At 44.0% G+C, this 12758-nt stretch overlaps 1 pseudogene; it reads right to left on the minus strand.

Annotated features, from left to right (window-relative positions):
• Nucleotides 1-3922: 3922 nt before the first annotated feature.
• Nucleotides 3923-12758, minus strand: part of LOC126998367 (SET domain-containing protein SmydA-8-like) — a 34820-nt pseudogene continuing 25984 nt past the window's right edge.

Below are 12758 nucleotides of genomic sequence, written 5' to 3' on the forward strand. Positions count from 1 at the left end.
CGGGGACGGTTTGGCGGCTCCAGGACCTCGGGAAACACTCAGGGAAGGACCCGTCACTCCTTGGGCACAACAGGACACCATATTACCCACCCCAACCCCCTTCTCCTTACCCGCCGTCCCTTCTCCCCTTCCCTACCTTCTCTCTCCCTTCTCTCTTTTTCCCTTCCATACCTTTCCCTCTTCCTTTTCTCCCCTTCCTTCCTCCCTTCCTCCTATCCATGCTGTCCCCCCCTCTCCTCCCTTCCCATTTTCTCCCCATCTTTCTCCCATTTCCCATCCTCTCCCTTCTCTCCTCTCCTTTCTCTCCCCTTCTCTCTTCCATCACCCTGTTTCCCCTTCTTTTCCCTTCCGTTTCCCGTCTTCCTTTCTCCTGTTTCCTTCCTTCTCGCTTTCCCCTGCCTCCCCATCCTTCCCTTCCTTTCTCTATTATCCCTTCCTTCCTTTCCCCTATCTCCTCTTTCCTTCCCTTCTTTCTGTTTCCCCTCCCTTCTTCCTACCTATACCCCCATTTTTATCCTTCCTCCGTGTTCCTTTTCCCTATCTCCTATTTCCTTCCCTTCCCTCCCTTATCCTTACCCCCACCCCTTCCTCCTACCTTCCCTTCATTGCTTCCTCCCTACCCTTTCCTTCCCTCCCCCTTCCCTTCATCCTTCCCCTCCTTTGTCCTTCGTAGTCTTGTCCTTTCCAGCTTTTATTTTCCTTCTTTTTTTCCTCATTCTGCTTTTTTCCCTCTTGTATTTTTGTCCGTTTTTGTCTTTTATTCCTTCCTTTATTCTGCAATTTTCTATATTATCCATTCTTCCCCTTCTCCCCTTCTTCTTTTTCTGCTTAGTTTCCATTTTTCTCCTTTTATTTTCTTTCTTAATTTCTCTTTTATTTCCTTCTCTCAATTACAACCGTGCTCTCCTCTCTCCCTCCCTATCTGTATTCATCTCCTTCACCTCCTCCTATTCCTCTTCTTCCTTCATTATCTCCCTTTCTCATCTTCCTGCCCTTTTCTGTTTTCTCCCCTTTTCTTTCCTTCTCGTACTCTCTCCCTTTCCATTTCTCCCTCCATTTTATCTTCTTTTCCTCCTCCTCCTATCTTCTATTTTTTCAGCATCTCCTTTTCCCCTCTTCCTATAATTCTTCTCCTACTCTTTCATCTTTTATCCTCCATCTTCTCCTCTGATACTTTTCCCTCCTCCTCCTCCTCCTCCTCCTCCTCCTCCACCATCTTTATTTTATCATATTATTGTCTAAAGTTCATAACGAGTGTTCGGAACTGTTTTGGTGTTTCATTTCATATTCGGTGTTGTTGTTGTTTTTCCTCTCTCTCTCTCTCTCTCTCTCTCTCTCTCTCTCTCTCTCTCTCTCTCTTCTGCTTGTTCTCCTTGTTATTTTCTTTTATTATCATTTTGTTTATGCGTTTCTTCTTCTTCCCCTTCTTTTTCTTTTTCTTTTTTTTACTTTTTCTTTCTCTTATTTTTTTCTTATTTTTCTTATTTTTCTTCTTATTTTTCTCTTTCTTTTTTCTTCTTTTTTCTTCTTTTTTCTTCTTCTTCTTCTTCTTCTTGTTCTTCTTCAGAGAGAGCGAGGCTACATTCTTGAGGTTCCTCCATTTGACCCTCCTTCCTTCCTCCTCCCTCCTCCTCTTCCTCCCTCCTTCTCCTCCTCCTTCCCTTTGTCCCTTCTCTCTCTCCTTCCTTCCTCCCCTCCCTCCTTCCTTCTTTACTCCCCTCGCTCCCTCCTTCTCTCCTCCTCCAAACCACAAACAGCTAGAATAAAGAGGAGAAAATGAGGGAAGGAGAAGAGAGGGAGATAATGAGAAGGAAAAGAGGAAGAAGGGAAGGGGGAAGGAAAAGGAAGGGGAGGAAGAATGGAAGGAATAGAGAAAGGAAGGGAAGGAGAGGGAAAAGGGGGATAACGAAGGAAAAAGAGGAAAAAAGGGCGGAAGAAGACGTAGGGGATGAAGGGAAGGAAGGAAAAGGAAAGGAAAAGATGGCGAAGGAAAAGAGGAAAGAGGAAAGGAGAGTGGAAAGGAAGAAGAAAGAAAGGAAGAGGAAGGAAAGGAGGAAGGGAAGGAAGAAAAGGAAGATAGAGAAGAAAAATATGAAGAGAGGGAAGGAGGAACAGGAAGGAAATTAAGAAGGAAACGAGGGAGGGAGGGAAGGTGATGAAAAGGAAGAAAAAGAAAAGGAAACGCGGAAAAGAAGAAGAAAGGGAAGGAAAGGGAATAGGGAAAAGATCAGAAAGGAAAACTTGAAGACAAAAAAAGAAAATGATGTATGGAAGAAGAAAACAATGGAGAAAAAAGAAAAATAATGTAAAAATAGAAAGAAAATGACGGGAAAAAAGATAAAGAAGAGAAGAATGAATAGAGAGAAAATTAAGGAAGGAGAAAGAAATAATGACAGAAAGAAAGATGATGGTGAAGGAAGGAAGAGGAGAAAAAAAGAAATAGAGGAAAATGATGTGAAGGAAGGGAGATAATGAGGAGTGAAAAAGATTAAAGAGCGAGAGAGAGAGAGAGAGAGAGAGAGAGAGAGAGAGAGAGAGAGAGAACAAGGAAGACATTTAAGTTCAGTCAAAAAATGGAAGGAGAGAAGGAATGAAGAAAAGAATAAAAAGCAAAAAAAAGACAAAAGGAAAATGGAAGAAAGGATGAAAGGAAGGAAAATACATTGAAGGAAAAGTTAAGAAGAAGGGAAGAAAGGAAGGGAAAAAGGGATAGAAAGGAGGAAAAGAAGAAAAGAAGGAAGAAAAAATAGTTAGAAAGGAGGGAAAAGGAAGAAACGAACGAACGAAGAGAGGAAGAAAGAGAATAAAGAGGGTAAGAAGAAAGGAAGGGAGGAACGAAGAGAGGAAGGAAAGGAAAACCGATAGAAAGAAGAAGATAAAGAAGGAAGGAAGAAAGAAGAGAAGGAAGGAAAAGGGAAGAAAGGAAAAAGAAAAGTAGGAAGGAAGGGAGGAAGGGAGGAGGAAGAGGAAGGATAAAAAAGATAGAAAGGAAGGAAGGAAAAGAGGGAAGGATGGAAAGAAGGAAGGAAGGAAGGAAGGAAGAAGGGAGGAAGGAAGAGAGAAGAGAAGGAAGGAAGAAGGGAGGAAGGAAGAGAGTAGAGAAGGAAGGAAGAAGGGAGGAAGGAAGAGAGTAGAAAAGGAAGGAAGAAGGGAGGAAGGAAGAGAGAAGAGAAGGAAGGCAAGGGAGGAAAGATAGGTCAGAGTGACTTGCTATAGATTATAAAAGGAAAGAGAAAGGAGGCCGAGCAAGGAAGGGAGAGGAAGGGAGAGGAAGGGAGAGAGGGGGGAGGAAGGGAGGGAGGAGGGGAGGGAGGGAGGGAGAGAAAGTGCTTAAGGGAAGATATGTAAACAAGGCACACACACACACACACACACACACACACACACACACACACACACACACACACACACACACACACACACACACACACACAGATGAGTAAATGGATAAATAAATAAAAAAACAAATAAACGAATATGAAATGCGTGTAACAAACAGACTTTCAAGGATAATTAAGATTAAACAAAGTCACTATTAATTTTTGTTTCTACTGCAGTTCAACAATGTAAAGTCATCTATATATAAATTAGCTTCGTTATACACAAGTGATGATAATAGTAATAATAATAATAATAATAATAATAATAATAATAATAATAATAATAATAATAATAATAATAATAATAATAATAATAATAATAATAATAATAATAATAATAATAATAATAATAATAATAATAATAATAATAATAGTAATAATAATATCAAATGGCTGAGTATTTTTTTCTTTGCAACAACTCTGATACTTCTTTATCATTTTATTTTTATTTTCTTCTTCATCATCTTCTTCGTCTTCTTCATCTTATTCTTCATCTTATTCTTATTCTTCTTCATCTTTTTTTTTCTTTTTCTTTCTTCTTCTTCTTTTTTTCTTTTTCTTTTTTCTTTTTCTTTTTCTTTTTCTTTTTCTTCTTCTTCTTCTTCTTCTTTTTCTTTTTCTTCTTCATCTTTTCTTTCTTCTTTTTCATCCTTTTTTTTTTGTCCTTCTTCTTCATGATCATATTCTTAATCTTCATATTATTCTTGTTCTTGTTCTTCTCGTCTTGTTCTTGCTCCTGTTATCCTCGTTCTTGTTCTTCTCGTTCTTGTTCCTGTTCTTCATCTTCTTTATCTTCTTTTTCTTCTTCATCTTCATATTCTTCGTCTCCATCATCATCATCATCATCATCATCTCCTTCTTCCTCCTTCTCCTCTTCTTCCACCCCGAACATACCACAACCTCACCCTCAAACCTCACTTTCTCCTCCCTCCCCCTCGCCCTCACTGCTCTTCCAGGGACCTGAGGAGGGACTCGAGGGTGAGGTCTTCGTCGGAGCGGATGAGCGAGGCGGCCGTGACCTTCTCCACCTCCTCGGGCAGGAAGTAGGAGTCCGGGAGGGTGGTGACTGTGTTTATCCATTTGCGGAGCTCCACCAGTGAGTTGCGGGCGATCTGGTGGTGGTGGAGAGGTGGGAAGTGGAAGGGTAGTTTGGTTGTGGTGGAGGGGTGAAGGGGTGGTGGGGTGGTGATTGGGAAGGTTGATGGGGGGTTGTGTGGTGGAGGTGGCGTGGTGGGAGGTTTAGTTTAGTGTATGTGTATGTGGGTGTGTATGGTTGTGGGTGGTTGCAGGTGGTTATGGTGGGAGTGGGGGTGGATGGTTGTGAGTGGTTGCAAGTGTAAGAGGTTAGAAAGGAATGGATGTAAGTGGATGAGGATGTGTATGGTTATGTGGTGGTTGTGGGGGAAGGTGGATGGTTGTGGGTGGTTGCAAGTGGATGAGGTAAGAAAGGAAGAGATGTAAGTGGATGCAGATGTGTATGATAGTGTGTGGTCATGGGTGGATGGATGAGGGTGAAGTTGGGGAGGTTGAGGTTGGGGTGGGTTGGGGTGGTTGTGGATAATTGTAAGAGGATGCGGTTAGGAGGGAAGGACGTGTAGATGGGAGTGAATGTGAATGGTTTTAACAAGGAGGAAGGAAGGAAGAAGCGAACGTGTAATGGTGCCCGTGGATGGTTGGGAGGGGTGGTGGTGGTGTTGTTGTTGTTGGTGGTGGTGGTGGTGGTGTATAGATGTGGTTGGAAAGGCAGAGGAAAGAGGAAAGACGAGAGAAGAAGGAGAAATAGTTAGAAAGGAGGGAAAAGGAAGGAACGAACGAAGAGAGGAAGGAAGGAAAAAAAATAGTAACAAGGAAAGAATGACAAAAGAAAGAAAGAAAAAAGAAAGAAATGAAGGAAGGAAGGAAAAAAGATAGTAACAAGGAAAGAGTGAAGAAAGAAAGAAAAAAAAAGAAGGAAGGAAGGAAAAAAGACAGTAACAAGGAAAGAATGAAGAAAGAAAGAAAAAAAGAAAGAAAAGAAGGAAGGAAGGAAGGAAGGAAGGGAGGAAGAAGGATGATTAGGAAGAGGGGAGAGAGAAGAAATATAATAAGTTGAGGGAATTTAATATAACACACTAAAAAAAAAAGACAACAAAGCAAGATATATAAGAATGACAAGAAAAAAACACAACTCAGAACACACACACAAAAAACACGACATAATATTATTCTTTGGCTTACGTCAGAAAACAAAACAAGACACACACACACAAAAAAAAAAAAACATACTCCTCTTCCTCTTCCTCGTCCACCTGCCTCCATCTGCTCCATCTCCCTTCTAACCCTCTCCCCATTACCGTGTCATCTCTCTTGCCCATCTCTTCGGAACTACCTATCACTTTCATCTCTTCTTTTCCCATTTTGCTCCCTTTTCCCCTTTCTCTACATGCTCTTCTTCTTCTTCTTCTTCTTCTTCTTCTTCTTCTTCTTTTTTCTTTTCTTTTTTTTCTTCTTCTTCTTCTTGTCCTTCTTCATGATCATATTCTTTAATCTTCATATTATTCTTGTTCTTGTTCTTCTTGTTCTTGTTCTTCTTGTCTTGTTCTTGCTCCTGTTATCCTTATTCTTGTTATTCTTGTTCTTGTTCCTGTTCTTCATCTTCTTCATCTTCTTTTCCATCTACATCATCATCACCCATTTCTTCAGCCACATTCTTAGCCTTAAACCCATTTCTAACCCCTTATTTTTACCCCTTTCTCTGTGTTACCCATTTCTACTTTTTACCTCCCTCCACCACTTGCCTTTTTTTCCCTTTTCCTGCCTTCATCCATTCTTTCTCTCCCCTATTTCCTCGCTCCACATCACCACTTACTCCTCTCCTCCCCATTTCCACTTTCCCCAACACTCCCTCTTTTCCTCCCCATTTCCACTTTCCCCAACACTCCCTCTTTTCCTCCCAGATTCCACTTTCCACAACCTCCTCTTTTCCTCCCCGTTTCCACTTTCCCCAACACTCCCTCTTTTCCTCCCCATTTCCACTTTCCCCAACACTCCCTCTTTTCCTCCCCATTTCCACTTTCCCCAACACTCCCTCTTTTCCTCCCCGTTTCCACTTTCCCCAACACTCCCTCTTTTCCTCCCCGTTTCCACTTTCCCCAACACTCCCTCTTTTCCTCCCCATTTCCACTTTCCCCAACACTCCCTCTTTTCCTACCCGTTTACACTTGCCCCAACACTCCTCTTTCCTCCCTGTTTCCACTTTCCCCAACACTCCTCTTTTCCTTCCCTTTTCCACTTTCCCCAACACTCCCTCTTTTCCTCCCCTTTTCCACTTTCCCCAACACTCCCTCTTTTCCTCCCCATTTCCACTTTCCCCAACACTCCCTCTTTTCCTCCCCATTTCTACTTTCCCCAACACTCCCTCTTTTCCTCCCCGTTTCCACTTTCCCCAACACTCCCTCTTTTCCTCCCCGTTTCCACTTTCCCCAACACTCCCTCTTTTCCTCCCCGTTTCCACTTTCCCCAACACTCCCACTTTCCTCCCCGTTTCCACTTTCCCCAACACTCCCTCTTTTCCTCCCCGTTTCCACTTTCCCCAACACTCCCTCTTTTCCTCCCCGTTTCCACTTTCCCCAACACTCCCTCTTTTCCTCCCCGTTTCCACTTTCCCCAACACTCCCTCTTTTCCTCCCGTTTCCACTTTCCCCAACACTCCCTCTTTTCCTCCCATTTCCACTTTCCCCAACCTCCCTCTTTTCCTCCCCATTTCTACTTTCCCCAACACTCCCTCTTTTCCTCCCCGTTTCCACTTTCCCCAACACTCCCTCTTTTCCTCCCCGTTTCCACTTTCCCCAACACTCCCTCTTTTCCTCCCCGTTTCCTCCCCTTTCTCTTCCTCTTTTATCCTCACCCCACCTGTTACTCCTCTTATACTCCCCTCTCCCCTCACCTTTCACTCCCCGGTATACCACTTCTCTTTCTTCTCTTTTTTTCCCTTTCTTCCACCTTCTTCCTCCCCAGCAACCCTGCAAACGTTTCCTTCTTTTATTCTCCTCTTTCCCCCACCTTCCCCATCTTTCATTAACAATTCTTTTCTTCCCTTTTTCTACTTTCTTTTCCTCCTCCCCAGCCATCCTGCACCAGTTTTCTTCTCTTATTATCCTTCCCATCTTCGCTATCTTTCCCTACCACTCTTCTTTTATCTCCTTTCTCTACTTTCCCTTCCTCTTCCCCGACCACCTTTTACCCGTTTCTTTCTCCTGTCCTCCCCTGTTCTCATTTTCCCCCCTTCTTTCCCAACCCTTCTTTGCCTGTTTCTTTCCTCCATCTCTCCATCTCTCACCACCACTCCTTCCTTCCTTTCCTTCTCTTCTCCTCCTCCTCCTCCACCCTTTCTCCGCTTCTCAATACCACTCCTTCCTCCCTTTCCTCCTCTTCGCTTTCTCTTCCTCCACCTTTCTCCACCTCTCACAACCACTCCTTCCTTCATGTCCCCCCTTCGCCTCCTCCTCTTCCACCTTTCTCCACCTCTCACCATCACTCTTTCCTCCCTTTCCACCTCGTCGCCTCCTCTTCCTCCACCTTTTTCTCCCACCACTACCACTCCCTCCCCTTTCCCCTCCTTCGCCCCCCTCACTCCCCGCCGCACCCACCTTGCACACCTCCCCCTCGGCCGAAGACAGCGGCTCGTGCTTGAGGCAGTACACCGTGCGGTCCAGGTGTTCCTCCGCCTGACGCAGCTTCGTCAGGAACTCCTGCGTGATGCTGGTGCGCTGGAAGGCAGTTGGCCTCCAGCAGCAAGGGCGCGTGGAGCTCATACAGAGTGAGGCCTGGCGAGGAGAGAGTGGGATGAATGTGTGGTGAACTGGAGTGTGAGTTAGACTGTGTTAGACTGGGTTAGATAGATTGGGTTAGAGTGGTTTAGATTAGATTGAGATAGACTGGGTCAGATTAGGTTAGATTAGACTGAGGTAGAATGGGAGAGGAGTGGAATGAGTGAGTGTGGGTGGAGGGGTGGGTGTCATGGAGTGTGAGTTAGCCTGTTAGATTGGGTTAGATAGATTGGGTTAGCATGGGTTAGATTTGATTGGGATAGACTGGGTCAGATTAGGTTAGATTAGACTGAGGTAGACTGGGTTAGATTCTGTTAAATTAGATTGACTAGGATTGGATTAGAATGGGTTACATTAGATTAGACTGAGGTAGATTGAGGTAGACTGGATTAGACTGGGTTAGATTAGATTGAGGTAGATTGAGGTAGACTGGGTTAGATTATATTGAGGTAGATTGAGGTAGAATGGCTTAGATGAGACTGAGGTGGCGTTTACGTGTTTCGTTTTGGTTACGGGCGTTTACATGTTTCGTTTTGGTTACGGGCGTTTACATGTTTCGTTTTGGTTACGGGCGTTTACATGTTTCGTTTTGGTTACGGGCGTTTATGTGTTTCATTTTGGTTACGGGCGTTTATGTGTTTCATTTTGGTTACGGGCGTTTATGTGTTTCGTTTTGGTTACGGGCGTTTATGTGTTTCATTTTGGTTACGGGCGTTTATGTGTTTCGTTTTGGTTACGGGCGTTTATGTGTTTCGTTTTGGTTACGGGCGTTTATGTGTTTCGTTTTGGTTACGGGCGTTTATGTGTTTCGTTTTGTTTACGGGCGTTTATGTGTTTCGTTTTGGTTACGGGCGTTTAAGTGTTTCGTTTTGGTTACGGGCGTTTATGTTTTTCGGTTTGGTTACGGGCGTTTAAGTGTTTAGTTTTACGGGCGTTTATGTGTTTCGTTTTGGTTACTGGCGTTTATGTGTTTCGTTTGGGTTACGGGCGTTTATGTGTTTCGTTTTGGTTACGGGCGTTTATGTGTTTCGTTTTGTTACGGGCGTTTATGTGTTTCGTTTTGGTTACGGGCGTTTACGTGTTTCGTTTTGGTTACGGGCGTTTATGTGTTTCGTTTTGGTTACAGGCGTTTATGTGTTTCGTTTTGGTTAAGGGCGTTTATGTGTTTCGTTTTGGTTACGGGCGTTTATGTGTTTCGTTTTGTTACGGGCGTTTAAGTGTTTCGTTTTGGTTACGGGCGTTTATGTGTTTCGTTTTGCTTACGGGCGTTTATGTGTTTCGTTTTGGTTACGGGCGTTTATGTGTTTCGTTTTGTTACGGGCGTTTATGTGTTTCGTTTTGTTACGGGCGTTTATGTGTTTAGTTTTGGTTACGGGCGTTTTTTTGTTTCGTTTTTTTAAGTGCGTTTTTGTGTTTAGTTTTGTTACAGGCGTTTATGTGTTTAGTTTTGTTAAGGGTGTTTATGTGTTTCGTTTTGTTACGGGCGTTTATGTGTTTCGTTTTATTTACGGGCGTTTATGTGTTTCGTTTTGTTTACGGGCGTTTGTGTGTTTCGTTTTGTTACGAACGTTTATGTGTTTCGTTTTGGTTACGGGCGTTTATGTGTTTCGTTTTGGTTACGGGCGTTTATGTGTTTCGTTTTGTTTACGGGCGTTTGTGTGTTTAGTTTTTGTTACGGGCGTTTATGTGTTTCGTTTTGGTTACGGGCGTTTATGTGTTTCGTTTTGGTTACCGGCGTTTACGTGTTTCGTTTTGTTACGAACGTTTACGTGTTTCGTTTTGGTTACGGGCGTTTATGTGTTCCGTTTTGTTACGGACGTTTATGTGTTCCGTTTTGTTACGGGCGTTTATGTGTTCCGTTTTGTTACGGGCGTTTATGTGTTTCGTTTTGGTTACGGGCGTTTATTTGTTTAGTTTTGGTTTGGGGGTTTTTTGTTTTTATTTTTTGTTACGGGCGTTTTTGTGTTTCGTTTTGGTTACGGGCGTTTATGTGTTTCGTTTTGGTTACGGGCGTTTATGTGTTTCGTTTTGGTTACGGGCGTTTATGTGTTTCGTTTTGGTTACGAGCGTTTATGTGTTTCGTTTTGTTACGGACGTTTATGTGTTTCGTTTTGTTACGGGCGTTTATGTTTCGTTTTGTTGCGGGCGTTTATGTGTTTCGTTTTGTTACGGGCGTTTATGTGTTTCGTTTTGTTACGGACGTTTATGTGTTTCGTTTTGGTTACGGGCGTTTGTGTGTTTCATTTTGTTACGGACGTTTATGTGTTTCGTTTTGGTTACGGGCGTTTATGTGTTTCGTTTTGGTTACGAGCGTTTATGTGTTTCGTTTTGTTACGGACGTTTATGTGTTTCGTTTTGTTACGGGTTTTTATGTGTTTCGTTTTGGTTACGGGCGTTTATGTGTTTCGTTTTGGTTACGAGCGTTTATGTGTTTCGTTTTGTTACGGACGTTTATGTGTTTCGTTTTGTTACGGGTTTTTATGTGTTTCGTTTTGTTTACGGGCGTTTACGTGTTTCGTTTTGGTTACGGGCGTGTGGTTTACGGGCGTGCGGTTTACGGGCGTCTAATTGGCAGGTATTTAATTCGGGATGTCTCGGGGCCGATACCGAGGTGGAGGAGGCCTCTTCCGTGAAGGTGTCGCCGGCCTGCACCTCTGCTGGGCTAGGGCCGGCAGCCTCCTCCTCTTCGGGCCCCGCGCTAGAGACATCCTCGTCCGCCTCAAGCTTTCGGATGAAAACTTGAGACGCCGCAAACGTTTACCGGAATATTAAAATCGATGAACTAAGTGGTGAAAGCCGTTGTTGAAGTGTTTGTAAGTCTTGGGATGGACCTGAAAGATGGAGCGAAGAGAAGAAACCCTGCCGCCACCGGCGCCTCCTTCTGCTGTTGCCTAAAATGGTGAATTTCCACGCTACAATTCCACCATCTAATGCTTCCCTTCTTTGGAAGAGGTGGAGGAGGAGGAGGAAAGAACACATACCCGAGGGTGCAGTGATGGCGAGGTACGTATACGGAGGAGGAGAACGAAGCATCAAGAGGGTGCATTTGAGGAAGGAACGGCAGAGAGTGATAAAAGTGTGTTGGAGTGTTGTGGTGTGGAGGACGCGTGCCGCAGTGGTGAGGTGAGGTAGGAGGGAGGAATAAGAGGTGCAGCAGTAGTGTAGGAATAATAAACAGAAGGAGAAATGAAGTATTTGTATGGTTGTTGTGTGTTACCAAAACGCATAGGTTGGATAAGTTAAGTAGTAGTAGACCGAGCAGAGCAGAAGGGTAGAGGAGTAAAGGGACAGACGGAGCTTGTAACATATCGGAGACAGTGTGAAAGGGGAAAAGGCGTTAAAGCAGAGTAAGGAGTCATTACAAGTGTTCCTCGAGCATGAGAAACTTCACCCAATATTACTCTTGTCTTAAAATCGATATCAGTTCCTCATCATCCATCCCTCACCTTAACATCTTCACAGCTGTTAAGACTCTTGCTCATTATTTGATTTAAGTGGTTATATTTTTCCTCACAACTTTTCTCTTTCATGCAGTAAAAAAGGAAAAATGAGTTCTAAAATGAAAGAAAAATATTTTCCTACGACATACAGTCTAGAATTAACACAAGAATTGCCACAAAAAAAGAAAACGTCTTGTGTCTGTGTGTGCCAGTCAGTGTGTTTTCAAGGGAGGTGTGTTGCAGGTTCGCAAGTGGGTTGGTAGATTCAAGATTGGTAGGTAGGCATGGTGGGTGAGGCAAGGGGGGAGGGAGGGAGGGTTGAGGCAAGGGGGGAGGGAGGGAGGGTGGTTGGTAGGCAGGTTGACAGGCTCTCTCACCCACCTCGTTGTAATTGTCTTTGTGTGTGTGTGTGTGTGTGCCACTCAGTGTGTCTTTAAGGGAGGTGTGTTACAGGTTCGCAAGTGTGTGGGTAGATTGGTGGGCAGGCGTGGGGAGTGAGGAGCAAAGAGGGAAGGAGGTCGGCAGGTAGGAAGGGAGTGAGGGGAGGAGGAAATTAAGGCAGGTTACTAGGAAGGTAGACCTATACCGCCCCTTGTACGATCCCACCACATCTCTCCCCTCCTCTCCCACTCTCTACCTAACCCCACCCACACATCAGCTTCCCCTCTCCCTCCTCTCTCCCTACACCCCTGCCCACCAACCTACTCACCCAACCACCTCGTATAGGGTTGTTTGGGGTGACTGAGTCTGTTTTTTGTGTGGTGAGTCAGTGTGTTTTTTGCGCTGTCTTGTTTTTCTTTTCTTTTTTTCTTTTTTACTTTTGGGGCGTTTATGTGTTTCGTTTTGGTAACGGGCGTTTATGTGTTTCGTTTTGGTTACGGGCGTTTATGTGTTTCGTTTTGTTACGGGCGTTTATGTGTTTCGTTTTGTTACGGGCGTTTATGTGTTTCGTTTTGGTTACGGGCGTTTATGTGTTTCGTTTTGGTTACGGGCGTTTATGTGTTTCGTTTTGTTACGGGCGTTTATGTGTTTCGTTTTGTTACGGGCGTTTATGTGTTTCGTTTTGTTACGGGCGTTTATGTGTTTCGTTTTGTTACGGGCGTTTATGTGTTTCGTTTTGTTACGGGCGT

This window comes from Eriocheir sinensis, chromosome 14, assembly GCF_024679095.1.
Source record: "Eriocheir sinensis breed Jianghai 21 chromosome 14, ASM2467909v1, whole genome shotgun sequence".
NCBI classification, from domain to species: domain Eukaryota; kingdom Metazoa; phylum Arthropoda; class Malacostraca; order Decapoda; family Varunidae; genus Eriocheir; species Eriocheir sinensis.